Genomic DNA, 14,529 nt, shown 5'->3' on the forward strand with positions numbered 1-14,529 from the left:
ATACGCGCGCTCCAAAATTTTCGTACACTTATTTCACCCTATTTCAAACATTACGATTCCACTCGAACGTATTTGTTTAAAATCGGCATTCTAAGAAACCATTTTCTGGCTAAGAACTACGCAAGACCTGATTCCAAATTAAATCTATTTAAGGCGGATACGTAGGCAATCCATGATTCGGTCCAACCAATTTGCAAAAATGTTAGAGCCTACAGAACAACAAGAATAAAAATAGAGTCCCTTATTGAAATTTAATTCCTTGAAATCCAAGTCGAAAGAAAAAATTTAAGCCAAAGGAAGAATCCAAGTCAACAAGATGCCAAAATGAGCACACATCGAAAAATAATAAGGGCACGTATCCTTGCCAGAAGGAGTCCTCACACTCCTAGGCACTTAGCCAATACTCAAAAGATCGCTTTGCCTCAATGGAATGGGGGCTAGCGCGAGCGTCCATGACCTCTAAAATACTCGACTTGACCCTCCCTAAAGCAAAGTAACTCACTTAAGACCTTCTTTCACCACTAGACACAGTCATAATCGCCAACGAGTAGTAAAGGCAGTAAAGCTTGCAATAAAGAGGATTGTTCTACGGCATCGCCCCATCGTTCCTTCGAACTCAGGGCACCCGTTCATGGTAATTCAAATGCTTGCGAATCCCCTTTGAAAAAATCAGACATTGTCAATAGGACTTGGCAATTAACCAAGGCTCACCCTACTTAGACATATGACACGGGCATCTAAGATCGAAATCTGAAAGCATCATTAATGAGAAGACATAATAGCAACTGGGGGCTAAAAAATTGAAATGAAAGAGCTAGGGAAAGAACCAAGTATACCTTGACCTTTTGTGCAGACATACACCAAGTAAATACTAAGTCAATTTGAAAACGGTTTATATTCCCGTAAATCTGGAAAAGGCGGCCCTAAAAGCCCAAAGCATGTGCCACACGGGCACAAGTAATATCTTGACGCCTGCACCCTGGCCTCCAGCAAATCCTTAGACAGCATTCCGAAGATCGTAACAGTATTTTGATTCACTCATGTAATCCTGTACGAACCCTTCTATAAGTCAACTTACTTAGGACACCTCGGATTGTACACAGTAGGACTCGGATTTCAAATAATTTTCAAAGACTTCTTCGAACATAATAAAGTGTCGTTCGGTTTAAGCTAAGTATGCGTTTATCTCGATGTTGCAAGTGAGTCAAAAAGATTTCTAAATATGATTATGGGTAAAAGGCACCTAGCTTTTGGTCTAGGCACACTTCAACATGTGACTACCTTGACCATGGCAATACAATACGACATTTACAAGAGAAGTAGCAAATCACTACTCGAACGTACCTCGCACTAAACGGGTTTAAACTATTCATGATCCATGTCACATGAATGCATAAAAACGTACGCCAAGCATTATAGCACCAAGCCAATCCCGTAGCTATAATTGGGGGCTTGAGAAAAACACTCTAAAAATGCTCGAAATGACGATTTTATCACAAATTCTCGACGCTAATGCTATACACACGTCATAGGGGCACAATCCTAAGGTTTAATCGTGTAAAACGAACCTTAGAATGGCTACAACCCCTCCCAAATTCTAAGCACTACTTAGAATATATAAAGTCACCCCACTAACAAGGAAAACTGAAAATCGCGAGTCACCAAAACTCCGATCAAACTACTGCACATAACGCTCGCCCTACAAGCGCCCGTTACACAGTCTACGTCGTTCCAAAGCAAAAGCGAAAGAAAAATCAAGGATAAAAACAATAAAGAAACATCTATGAATCCTCGCATCGAACGAAGTAATAAGCCATGCACACCCACGCAGAAGGTGCTACACTTGTTCGAACACCTGAACGAGGCGCGATGAAATACTCCAATGCAAAAAAAAAATGATGATATATCCCAACACCTGGAGAAATGTTCTAAGACACGTTGTTAGGCCACACAAGCCTACGTCGCACCATAAGTTCAACCAGCCCACGGTACAAATCTAAAAAAAAGAGTAAGGCATATTGCACTAATGCAGGCACGATCAAGAGCATGTGTAAAAGAGGCAAAGATTACTCATCGCCCAAATTCAAAATGCAAGCCACACGACTTTTACATTAAGGATTAAAGGTAGCAAAACATTACCTACCACGGAAGGGATAGCTCGCACCTACACGAGCGGAACCCCAAGGCATCTTTCTCGAAAGAACCTACAAAAATCGTACGCCAAAACGAAGCATCCCAACATGCATACTTGGGGGCTCCAAGCTACGAAACGACCATAGCAAAATAAAAAAGGGGTCTCAAAGCAAATGTTTGAACGATCAAAAGGGCACGATGCTTAAGCCCATTTCATGAATGGGCCTGAACTTATAAAGCTTCTAAGAAAATTATTCAACATCAGTCATTGCTCAAAAAAAGAGTGATTCAAGCGAACTGATTAATGGACCGCACGCAACGGCCATTCTATGAACGCTCGTTCGCACATATATTCTAAGTATCGAACATTTACGAACACGTTCAAAGGAAAAATTATACGTTCAAAATAAAAACAAGAGCGATCAAAGTCTTATGCCTCAAAGTATGTTCCTCGGGCCATATGGACTCGCCCGAATATTGCAATAACTGTACGCCTTAAGAGCAATAGTTCCTTTGAATAATCACCCCAAAGCGACAAACACCGTAGTCCACCAATCGGCTACGGCTTCTTGAGAAATCATCAAGAGAGAGTCCTGCCTGGGACGCACTTTCGACGCCCAGGACCAGGCGCCAGATATTCCGACGCCCAGCCCTGGGCGCTGAAAATCAGCTCAACTCATTGTGATCTCTAAAATTTTACGTTCCAAAAATAAAGAAAAACAAAAGAGAAGAGAATACGTAGAATTTCCAAGTAAAAAAGAGGCCAATTGTGTCATCAAAAGACCAGCCCAAACAATATTTTCAACGCCCCACTTGGGCGTGAATTATTTCAACGCTCAGTCTTGGGCGCCGAAAATGAGCCCAGGCCCCAAAAAAGGCCCTGGCTTCTGTAGGGTCCTGCCGTATCCATTCGACTCGAAAATCGCCGATTTCTTTACTGAAAGTCGCACCTCACGGCTTTGTTAAGAGTAGCACACCACTACAAAGATCGCTCGCACTTACGAGCACGATCCCAAAACACGATCAAGGACATTACAAAATGTGTATCCCCAAGGAACCTCTTTGACAAGAAATGACCGTCAAGCACGAGTGCTTGGGGGCTCGAAAGAAAATATATATTTCAAAAGAGAGTATGCAAAATGAAAATAATATTCCCAGACCACGCTGTACGAAGTCCCGTGTTTGGATAATCTCAAAAGATAAAACTGGATTACGACCTCAAAACAAAGGTCGCCGTTGATACTTATACATAGTCCCCTAATCAAGGACCCGGGTAGTGGCAAAATTGAGTCGTAAAGACTAGCTCAAAACCATAAAAGATGATGACCACGAGACAATGGTCCGTCTAAGCACGTTGCCAACCCACATTCAGGTTGCAACTAAATCCGAGCATCCCTCGAAAGAAAATAAATTCTTCAAAAAACAAAAACAGGCTCGCCATCTTCAGCCGGCGGGGTCTGCGTCACTAACCGCGCAGGTCCTCAGTTTTCGAAAATGAAATCTTCAAAAACACAAAACAGGCTCGCCATCTTCACCCGACGGGGTCTACGTCACAAACCGCGTAGGTCCTTATTTTCAAAACATCAAAACAGATTCGTCCAGTTCTATGGGACGGGGCGTCCACCCTCAGCAGGACAGGCTCGCCCACCTTCAGCGGGCGGGGTCTGCGCCACTAACCGCGCAGGTCCTTAGTCGCTGCAGCGATAACTTTTCCTGGTTTATCTTTTTCCAAAAATAAAAAGATGGTTTATCTTTTTCCAAAAATCAAAGGATGGTTTATCTTTTTCCAAAAATCAAAAGATGGTTTCCCTTTTCCAAAAATCAAAGGATGGTTTTCCTTTTCCAAAAATCAAAGGACCGTTTCTCTTTTCAAAAATCAAAAATTGGTTTTCCGCTTTTCCAAAAAAGAGTGATGTGCTGGATTTTCCTTCGTTTTACGTCCTATAAAAACAAGGGGGTTTTCTCGTTTAGCTAACCCTGAAAATGAGAATCTTTAAAAACATTTTTACCTCGTGATCGGGCTTGGCCGGGCCTGGTTACACTTTATAGCTTTGATTTTGAAAACATCTGTAGATACTTCCAATGACACGTGAGGAATGTGTTAACACTCCAAGTGATGACCCTTAAGTCAAATGTTATCACTCGGGGGCTCGTGAGACCCTCGCAAAATAGGCCACATACACCATGGCTTGTATGACGCACTCCGTCTGATACTTTGACCATCGTCTTACTCCAAGACTCAGTCAAAGTGGGGGCTAACTGTAGACACCTACTTTTGTTCCCATTCCCGAAAGGGAAGGTTCGATGATGAGAACATAAATCTCCACTTGGCAACGCATCTCCTGTAAAATAACGAATCTCAATCACCCTTTCATTTCAGTCAAATCTGCTATTTACAGAAACCTGCTAAAAATAGTAACTGCCGTAAGAAGTAGTTGTTAAAAGTGGCAGAGTCATAAAAGATAGAAATCTGTCAGAATTAGGTGTTGCACTCCAACATAAGTCCTAAAAGAGATAGAATTGGCAAAAGGAACTCTATTCCTGCTATAATTCGGAAATAAGAGTTACGTATTAATTAAATTCCTAACGAACTTAGAGTTCGTAACGGGCCCAGACGCATTCCGTCATAAGTTAATACGCACTAAGAAACTCAGATAAATCTCAAAAGCTTCGTGATTAAGAGTCCAGATCTGACAAAAGGCTCGGCCCAGATCCTATTTTTAACGCCTGGGTCTGGGCGCCGAAATCTTCGGCGCCCAGCCCTGGGCGCTGAAAATACCTGGGGTCGTGTCGTCTCCGAATTCTTTTTGGATTCGTATTCTAAAAATCTATCTTTCCACAAACTCTTTCCCTATAAATACAGCCTAAAACCGACGTGAACAACACACACAATTCCATAACCTGACTATTGACTCTAGCCTTAAGCCTAGCCTCACGCTGCGAAATTGATCCGGCGTTCTATCGCAATCGACCCAAAAGTCGAACAGAACGCATCCTGTCCCTTGTAGCTGATGAATTAAGCCTAAATACTGGAACACTGCTTAGAAACCCGAGATTCGTTAAATAAAAGGAGAAATAGCAAAGCCAAGTGGTTAGTTTTCTGAGAACCCCTCAATCACGGACCCGATAGCAGCACTCTCCTTATTCTGCGCCATAGTATTGCTCCGATCGTTCCACTTCCGTGCCGGAGGAAATGGGATTACACATTCTCTCGGCCTCTGATTACAGTCGAACATTGCCCCTGGCTGGGCTCATATCAGCTCATTCAGCCGGAACTCACAGCCATTCTGGAGGAGCTGTTGATTTAGCCATTTGATCTCGAAAGATATGAAAGATCTCCCTCCAAACCGTGGCGCACCTCTCAAGGGTGCGTTGTAATGTGTCCCTCATATGATTTAATCGCTTTGATCACCCTTTTATAAAATTGTCAAACTATTAACTTGATTGATCTATCACGCCTAATAAGATAATACCTTGGACAATTGAATTATCATACTAGGTACCTTAATTCAACCTAAAATCAATTCAGAATAGTTTAATAGTTTAAACGCATGTCCCTTCAATTATTTATGCTGAGCTAGTAAGGATAGCCTGCCTCTGGAGTTATCGATGAGCACTCCTCTCGGTAGTTACAGTCCCCCGAACTCTCAATCTCTGCCCTGCGGGTGTACGTTGAGCGATCCCCACACCAGGGATCACAAGGGAACCTATGGTCGTCGTGGTCGAACATAATTGCACTCCCTTTATGTCACGATAACCGGGTTTTGTCAGTTTTTCTCATTGTCGTTAAAAACTGAATGGCGACTCCTATATTACTAGTCGATTGGGTGTAAACTCACAGGAAATCTAACTACACTTGATATGACGATGTCACGCCCACGAGGGACGAGGTCATGCATTAGCCTCGTGCTTTTTCGACCCCCTCACAGTTTGTTTACACAAGGTACGTACATACCTGTGTGCTTGGAGATGTGTGTTATTATTGAAACCATGTTGAATTTGTCGATGAACTTGGTTATGTTGGAATTTACATGTTTAATATTGTTGGATGAACATGTTGAACATATATTTCGTTATGAGAATTATAACATGTTAGTATGGATGATTGATGCAAACATGTTGGTTGGAAACACTAGATTATTATATATATATATATATATATAGAGAGAGAGAGAGAGAAAGGCTCCCGTAAGAACACTTCTTACGGTGAGAACACTTCTTACGGTAAGAACACTTTTTAAACCGTTGGATTGTTTCTAATCTGACCACCCAAAATAAATCGATTTTAACAAATCTGGACCTTTAAATATTTTAAAGGTTGGGATTAAAAACACTTTTTTTTTCTTCCAGATTTTTTTTTTCCACTCTCTCTCCCTTCAGTTCCTCTCTCTCACTTTCGAACACCATCAACATCTGATCGCCGCTGGTTGCCGCCGTTGTTCGCCGGTCGCCGGTCACCTCCCGCCGGTCGCCCATCGCCGGTCGTCGGTCACCTCCCGCCGGTCGCCCATCGCCGGTCGCCGCTCGTATCTCGCGGTTGTGGCGGCGGTTGTTCTCTCTCTCCCCTTTTCGAATACACATCCGGCCACCGCTCGTAGCCACCACCACCATCCAGCTCGACACCGCTCCGCCACTCTCTGATCTCCTCTCGCCGCCGATCTCTGATCTCCGTTCGCCGCCCGCTCTCTGATCTCCGCAATTCTAATCTCCGGTGGTGGCGTGTTTCTGGTGGCCGCGAAATCAACCAGAAATCCAGCAATTAAACTGGTTTCCGCCACCGCAACGGATTCCGCCACACTTGAACACCGGAGAATTTGTTCGAACAATCGATTTAGGTTTGATTTCTGGTTCTATTTCGAATTTGTTGGAATTTGTTCAATGGAGAAGTGTTGATTGAGGAATTGTTCGAATTTGTACAATGGAGAAGTGCTGTTCGAATTCGAATTTCTCCGCAATTTCAATCCGCCATTTCAATTGGTAATTTCAATCCAGCAATTCTCATTTCTCGATTTCTCAATTCAGAAATTATAATCGATTTCAATTGATTTCTCAATTCAAAAATTAAAATCGATTTCAATCATCTTGGAAATTATAATCGATTTCAATTCACAAGTTATGATTGATGTCTCTCAGTTTCTGCTTATACCGTATCATCTTGAAATGTTTGGGCTTTTGAGATCAGAGATGAAAACAGAGAAGTATATATATATAATCTGTGCGTACTGGTTTTCATGAATGATGGCATAAACTGTATAAACCTTGCAGATATATGTGCCTGGCGAGTTTTGTGAGACTGATCTGTATTCATAATATCTTGATGCGCTCTGGTGCTCATAGTAGTTGAATATTGAGATCCCTTTCTATTATCTTATAGTGTAGCTGCCTGGACAACAAATGATGCAAAAACTGAAAATGTACTTGTATCTTAAACTGTTAGAAAACACTAACCTCCTCCAAACTACCCTTGCACTTGTTGTGACCTTGAACGACCACATACATGTATCTCATGATATAATAACCTGAATCGTTACATGTATCTCATGACATAATAACCTTGAATAAATTTAGAACATATTTGAATAAGTTTAGAACATGGTTGAATAGATTTACAACATGCTTGAATAAATTTAGAACATGGTTGAATAAATTTATAACATGTTTAATAATTTTAGAACATGCTTGATTAATTTAGAACATGAGCTTGAAATTTTAGAACATGTATATATGTATATGTTTTGACTAGGTTCTCATGTTCTAAATTTAGAACGTTGTTGAATAAATTTAGAACATGCTTGAATAAATTTAGAGCATGGTTGAATAATGTTAGAACATGAGCTTAAAAATTTAGAACATGGTTGAATAAAACTAAAACATGCTTGAATAAATTTAGAAAATGGTTGAACAAATTTAGAACATGGTTGAATAAATTTAGAACATGGTTGAATAAATTTAGAACATGAGCTTGAAAGTTTAGAACATAGTTGAATAAATTTATATCATGGTTGAACAAATTTAGAACATGGTTGAATAATTTTAGAACACGCTTGAATCAATTTAGAACATGAGCTTGGAAATTTAGAACATGTATATATGTATATGTGTTGACTAGGTTCTCATGTTTTAAATTTAGATCATGTTTGAATAATTTTAGAACATGCTTGAATAATTTTAGAACATGGTTGAACAAATTTAGAACATGGTTGAATAAGTTTAGAACATGAGCTTGAAAATTTAGAACATGTATATATGTATATTTGTTGCCTAGGTTCATATGTTCTAAATTTAGAACATGGTTGAATAAATTTAGATCATGTTTGAATAAATTTAGCACATGGTTGAACAAATTTAGAACATCGTTGAATAAATTTAGAACATGTTTGAATAAATTTAGAACATGAGATTTAAAATTTAGAACATTGTTGAATGAAGTTAAAACATGCTTGAATAAATTTAGAACATGGTTGAATAAATTTAGAACATGAGCTTGAAAATTTAGAGCATGGTTGAATAAATTTAGAACATGGTTGAATAAATTTAGAACATGAGCTTGAAAATTTAGAACATGGTTGAACAAATTTAGATCATAGTTGAACAAATTTAGAACATGGAGAGTATAAAAGTGTTCTTACCGTAAGAAGTGTTCTTACATAAGGAGGTGTTCTTACCTGATCCCTCCCCTATATATATAACCTTGTTTAGTAAGTTGAAACCTTATACCCATATAGAGGGGTTGATCATTATTAAAGGAAATGTTGAATTAATTGGAATGAGTCTTGATTGATACCTTTGTGATCACTTACTTAATTCCAAGATAAAAACAGTGGTGACTAATTGTTGATTGTATGACTTATGTAATTGTTGAGTCATAACAGAGTTTAATCTGTAAATCATGTAAAGTGAAACTGAGTAGCAATAGCTTTAGACTGCGCACGTCTGAAGTGACGGACAATCAGGAGTTGGGGTCATGGGTCGCCTATGGCTTTTTATGGGGACGGATTGATCACCGGTTCTATTTTATTCAAAAGTTCCTCGATATCGCAGGTCATTGGGGTTACGGAGTCGCGCCCGTACCTCGTCTTCTTAATGAAGACTTCTAGTAGCAACTCGGTCCATTGACTATTTCAATTAAAATAATATTAATGATACAAAGGTCTAGATCGGTCAAATATAGTCTTCAAGTTAATATGTTTTTGTTATCCTTACTTATGTTTTGTTAGTATCATGTTAGGGTTGTTCGTTTAATAGAATCATGTTAGGATTATTATTGCTTTAGTATGTAGTTGTAATACCCCGAAATTTTAAACTCGATTAATTAAAATTAAAAATATTTATTAACTTGATTTCGTTTTAATTAAATTACGAATAATCGAATTTCGTTATTTTAATCGTTTTTACGATTTATTTTAAACGACGAATTTATAAACTGAAATTATTTATTTTTCGTTAACGATAATTTATTTATTTTTAAGGAATTACTTTAATTAAACATTTTTATTTCTGAAAATTAATTACAAATTCTGAATTTTTGCCAAATATTGTGAATTTATTAAATATAAAAAAAAATAAAGGGAGAAAATTTATTTTGCTTGCTCTCCACGTATAAACCAGGAAGTCAATACTTCCTTCCTTCCCTCAAATTCTGTCCAAGTTCACTCCTTGGAGCCCAAGGAATGCACCTTGTTCTTCACTCTTCTTGATTTTATAATCAGACAACAATTCCATTTTGTTTCTCAACCAAAATCAATTCACAAAACTGAGAAGCAATTCCCCCTTGTTCCTCCAATTGCTCGAACCACCACCAATAACAACAACCGCCACCAACCACCGTCTTCCACCCCTGTCCACCACCATTTTCACCACCATCCAACACCACCTAACCACCAAACACCACCACCTCACCGTATCCCCTCCCCTGCTCTCTCCTCCTTTCGCGACACCCCTGCCCCCTCCCTTGTTCCTGCTCCTTTCTCCAACTCGCCGCACCACCCCCATCGCACTCCACCACCGCCCACCATCACCAACCCACACACAAATCTCCGCCACCCCACAAACCCCGGTGCTCCGCCCAAAATCGCCCAGAACTCTCCCTCACAACCCCTCCCCTGCTTCCCCTTCATTTTCGCACTCCCTCCTCCTCTCGCCTGGACCACCGCCGTACAAACCACCACCACCGTCGCCTTCACCGGCGCATCATCTCTTCACTGAGCCGCCCAGCCAGCCGCCACCCTCTTCCTCCTTCTCTCCTCCCCTCGTGCTTCCCCTGTTTCTCTCGTCTCCCCTTCCCTTGTTTCTCTCGCCTCCCCTTCCCCAGTCGTGCCTCAACCCAAAACCACAACAAAATAAAATCAGATTCTTTGGCCTTGTTTTATTCTCCTCAAACCCATATTAAATTGGGCCAACTAACCATTTGGGCCTTTGGTAAGACTAATCTGAATTTTCAGATTTTAAATTTAGCAATATTTATGTTTTAATAGTTTTTATGATATAATTATTTACTAATAAATCGATTTTATTTTCAGGTTTAATTATCAAATATCGATTTTACTAAAATAAATTACTTAGCCTGAATTAACAAAAACGGAATTTTTAATATTATTTACATGAAAATCAATTATAAAATATATATGTATTTCGATTGAAAATTCGATTAATAATAACATTTTCGTTAAATTTCGAAAGTATAATTTTATTAAAAATTCGTTATTTATATTAAAACTCGTTATTTATAAAATTCATTACTTATAAAATTTATGATTTTATAAAATATTGATTTTAAATTATATTATCGATTTAACTAAAATAAGTTACTAAATGGATTTATCAAGGATAAAATTTAAATAAGATTTTCGTGTAAATTAATTAAGGAAAATATATATATTTCGATTGACATTTCAATTAATTATATTCTCCATTAAAATTGGCATTTAATTATATTTTCATTAAAACTATGCAATTATATATTTTTTTTAACATTATTATTAGAAAATTTGTTAATTATAAAGTTTCGAAATTATTAAGTTAAATTATTTATCAATTTGGTACTAATTCAATTATTTAATATTTTTAAAGAAATTGGACTCGGAGCTCAGGACGAACAAACCAACGAAAATCCTTAGCAAAGTCGTGGAAGTGAGGTAACGGCTATTGCTAGTACCCGCAATCCCCTTGTAAATGTATTATGAAATTATGACGTTATGATTGAATTTATGAATTAAATGTTTTGATGTGTTTTATGGATTGTGGGATGAAATATGATTTGATTAAATTGTTTCCTATAATATGATTTGATTGAGTTTTCTCATAAAATGATGTTTATGCAATGCTATGAAAGAATTGATGTTTTATGAATCCCAGGATCTAAATGATATTTCATGATCTAAAAAGAGTTATGTTATTTCAACTGAAATCCAAGCCAAGGCTTGGTAAAATTACAAACAACATGATAAATGAAAGTGAAAGACCTGGTTTGTCTGGCGGTATATAAACTACCATCTTCCTATCTACCGGTCATGCATGCACCACGGACACTTGTCCACCCATGGATCACGAGCCCAGGCTCCCATGGTTTATGAGCCCAGGCTCAGGGCCCAGGCCCATGTTACGATGATGAGCCCAGGCTCTTATGGGCCCAGGCCCAGTGGAGGATTCCTTCACGGTTCGTACTTGCCGACAACTAGCATGTTAAATTGCAAAGTTTATGAATGAATTAAATACGATGTTTTATTAAATGTTTTACCTATTCTATTCTCCCTGTGTTATTAAATAAAATGAATTGAAATGAATTTACGCTGCTAGAATAGTTCGTTACTGAGTCTTCGGCTCACCGTTTTTGTTTTCTGTTTTAGGTACTGATGGGGACGATGGACACGAGTAGTGGCGAGGAATTTCACTTTAATATCATCCACCTAGTTTATGCTTACAGTTTTAATAGTTTAATAGTTTAAGTAAAGACTCTTAGTAAGTTATGTACTTTCATTTTAATAATATTAAGGATTATATATATATATATATATATATATATATATATATATATATATATATATATATATATATATATATATATATTTTGGAGTATTTAATAGAATATGATTGATGGTTGCCTTGTAATTTCCAAAAAGGAAGTTACGGCAGGTAATGTCCCGACCAATTAGGTTAATTCCACTGCTAATTATGATTTAATAATTGAATTAGAGGTCGGGGCGTTACAGTTTGGTATCAAGAGAAAAGGTTCTGGACCATAAGTGCTAAACCTTACGGGTTTTCGCACGAATAGAATTCATTAGGCTTTAAGTAAAGAATTTTAAGGAATGAGTTAAAAAGAATTTTCTAAAATCCTGCTAAGTTAAAATGAATATGAGTGTGAGTGTAGGAACGGGATCAAAGGGTTTATTTTATATTATTATTTTGCTTCAATCTGATAGGATATGTTATGCAGAATGTTGACCATTGATGCTATCAACGATGTTACCAACGAAGCTCGCAACGAGCATCATGTTCACGACGATAACGACATTACTCACGAGGAGTATGTCAATGTTAATGGCCACGAGGAAAGGATGGAACGATTGGAAAATGTGAGTGCAATGTTGGCCGAATTAGTCCATGATTCTCGGAAAAAGAAAGATGTTAGTGGGAACGAGAGAGCAACGATGTTCAAGAACTTTTCGTCGCTCAACCCACCATCCCATGATGGCAAGCCCGATCCAGTTGAGTTCGAAGATTGGATAAGTCGCATTGATCAGTTGTTTGAAACCCTGCAATGCCCTGAGAAATGGAGAGTTGATTTCGCAGTGTTTTACATGACGGGTCAAGCAGGATTATGGTGGAAGGTTAACAAGGAACGAAAGAATGGGCCTGGATTTGGTTGGAACGAACTACAGAAGTTAATGAGAAACAAGTTTTATCCACCATCCTTGAGGAAACAAAAAGAAGATGAATTTCTACACTTGCAACAAGGAACAATGAGCGTGTTGGAATACGAAAATAATTTATGAAGTTGTCAAGGTTTGCACCAGACTTGATGTCGACAGAGCAGTCCAGGATGAACCGTTTCGAGTGAGGTCTGCACCTTAAGTACCAGGATAGGTTGTCCACTCAGAGGTTTACTTAATACCAGGATATGGTGGATATTGCAGCTAATGTAGAGCGAGTGGTACTGCTTTGAGAAGCGAAGAATATTGGGTATAAAAGGAGAAATGAAAACCAAAGTCAAGGAGGAGCAAAGAAGCCTAACCAAGGCTATCAGGGAAACCAAAGGAGGAACGATGTTGGAAACAAAGGACAAGGTTATCGTGGAAACCAGAATAATAGGGCACAAGAATGTGCCAAGTGTGGGAGAAGAGGCCACATCGAGAGTGAATGACGTGTAGGATCGAACACTTGTTTTCGATGTGGGAGCCATGATCATTACATCAGAGATTGTCCGAAGCAGGTAACTCCAACCACGAGAGGACCAGTTTCAACTAACAACGATCGTGGTCGGAACAACAACAACACAGGAGGTTCAAACCGCAACCCACCCCGACCACCGCCAGCTGGAAGAGTTTTTGTGATGAGACAGGATGAGGCAGATGAGAATGATAATGTTATCACCGGTACCTTCTCTATCCATTCTTTACCAGCCCATGTTCTTTTTTATTCTGGAGCTTCACATTCCTTTATTTCTCTATTGTTTGCAAAATATTTAAATTTGAAACCATGTTGTGACTTTCATGCTATGAGTGTTTCCCTTCCTAGTGGAAAAATTGTGAAATGTAGAACCATGTATAAGGATTGCCCTATTGTAATAGAGAAAGTTGAGTTTCGAGCAGACCTAATAGCTTTTGACCTATCTGAATTTGATGTAATCTTGGGAATGAATTGGTTGACTAAGTATGAAGCTAACCTAAATTGTTCGAGGCAAAGTGTGACCCTTATAACGCCAGATGGAGATAGAGTTTCATTCCATAAGTTAGTAAGAAAACCAACGATTCAAATTGTCCATGCTTTGAGAGCACGTAAAATGATTGAGAGTGGTTTATCTGGTTATCTGTGTAGTGTTATTGACTTAAATACCTCTGGACCTTCCATTACCGACATACCTGTTTTTTGTGAGTACCCCCATGTTTTTCCAGAAGAAATACCTAGTATGCCCCCACCAAGAGAATTAGATTTCAGCATTGAATTAATTCCAGGATCCACCCTTATTTCTAAGGCACCATATAGAATGGCACCAGCTGAGTTACAAGAATTAAAGAAACAATTAGATGAGTTACTTGAAAAAGGATATATTCGACCTAGTGTTTCACCTTGGGGAGCTCCTGTCTTGTTTGTGAAGAAAAAGGACGGAACTATGAGGCTATGCATAGATTATCGAGAGTTAAACAAGATTACTATTAAGAATAAGTATCCCTTACC

This window comes from Spinacia oleracea, chromosome 2 (genome assembly GCF_020520425.1).
Source record: "Spinacia oleracea cultivar Varoflay chromosome 2, BTI_SOV_V1, whole genome shotgun sequence".
Classification (NCBI taxonomy): domain Eukaryota; kingdom Viridiplantae; phylum Streptophyta; class Magnoliopsida; order Caryophyllales; family Amaranthaceae; genus Spinacia; species Spinacia oleracea.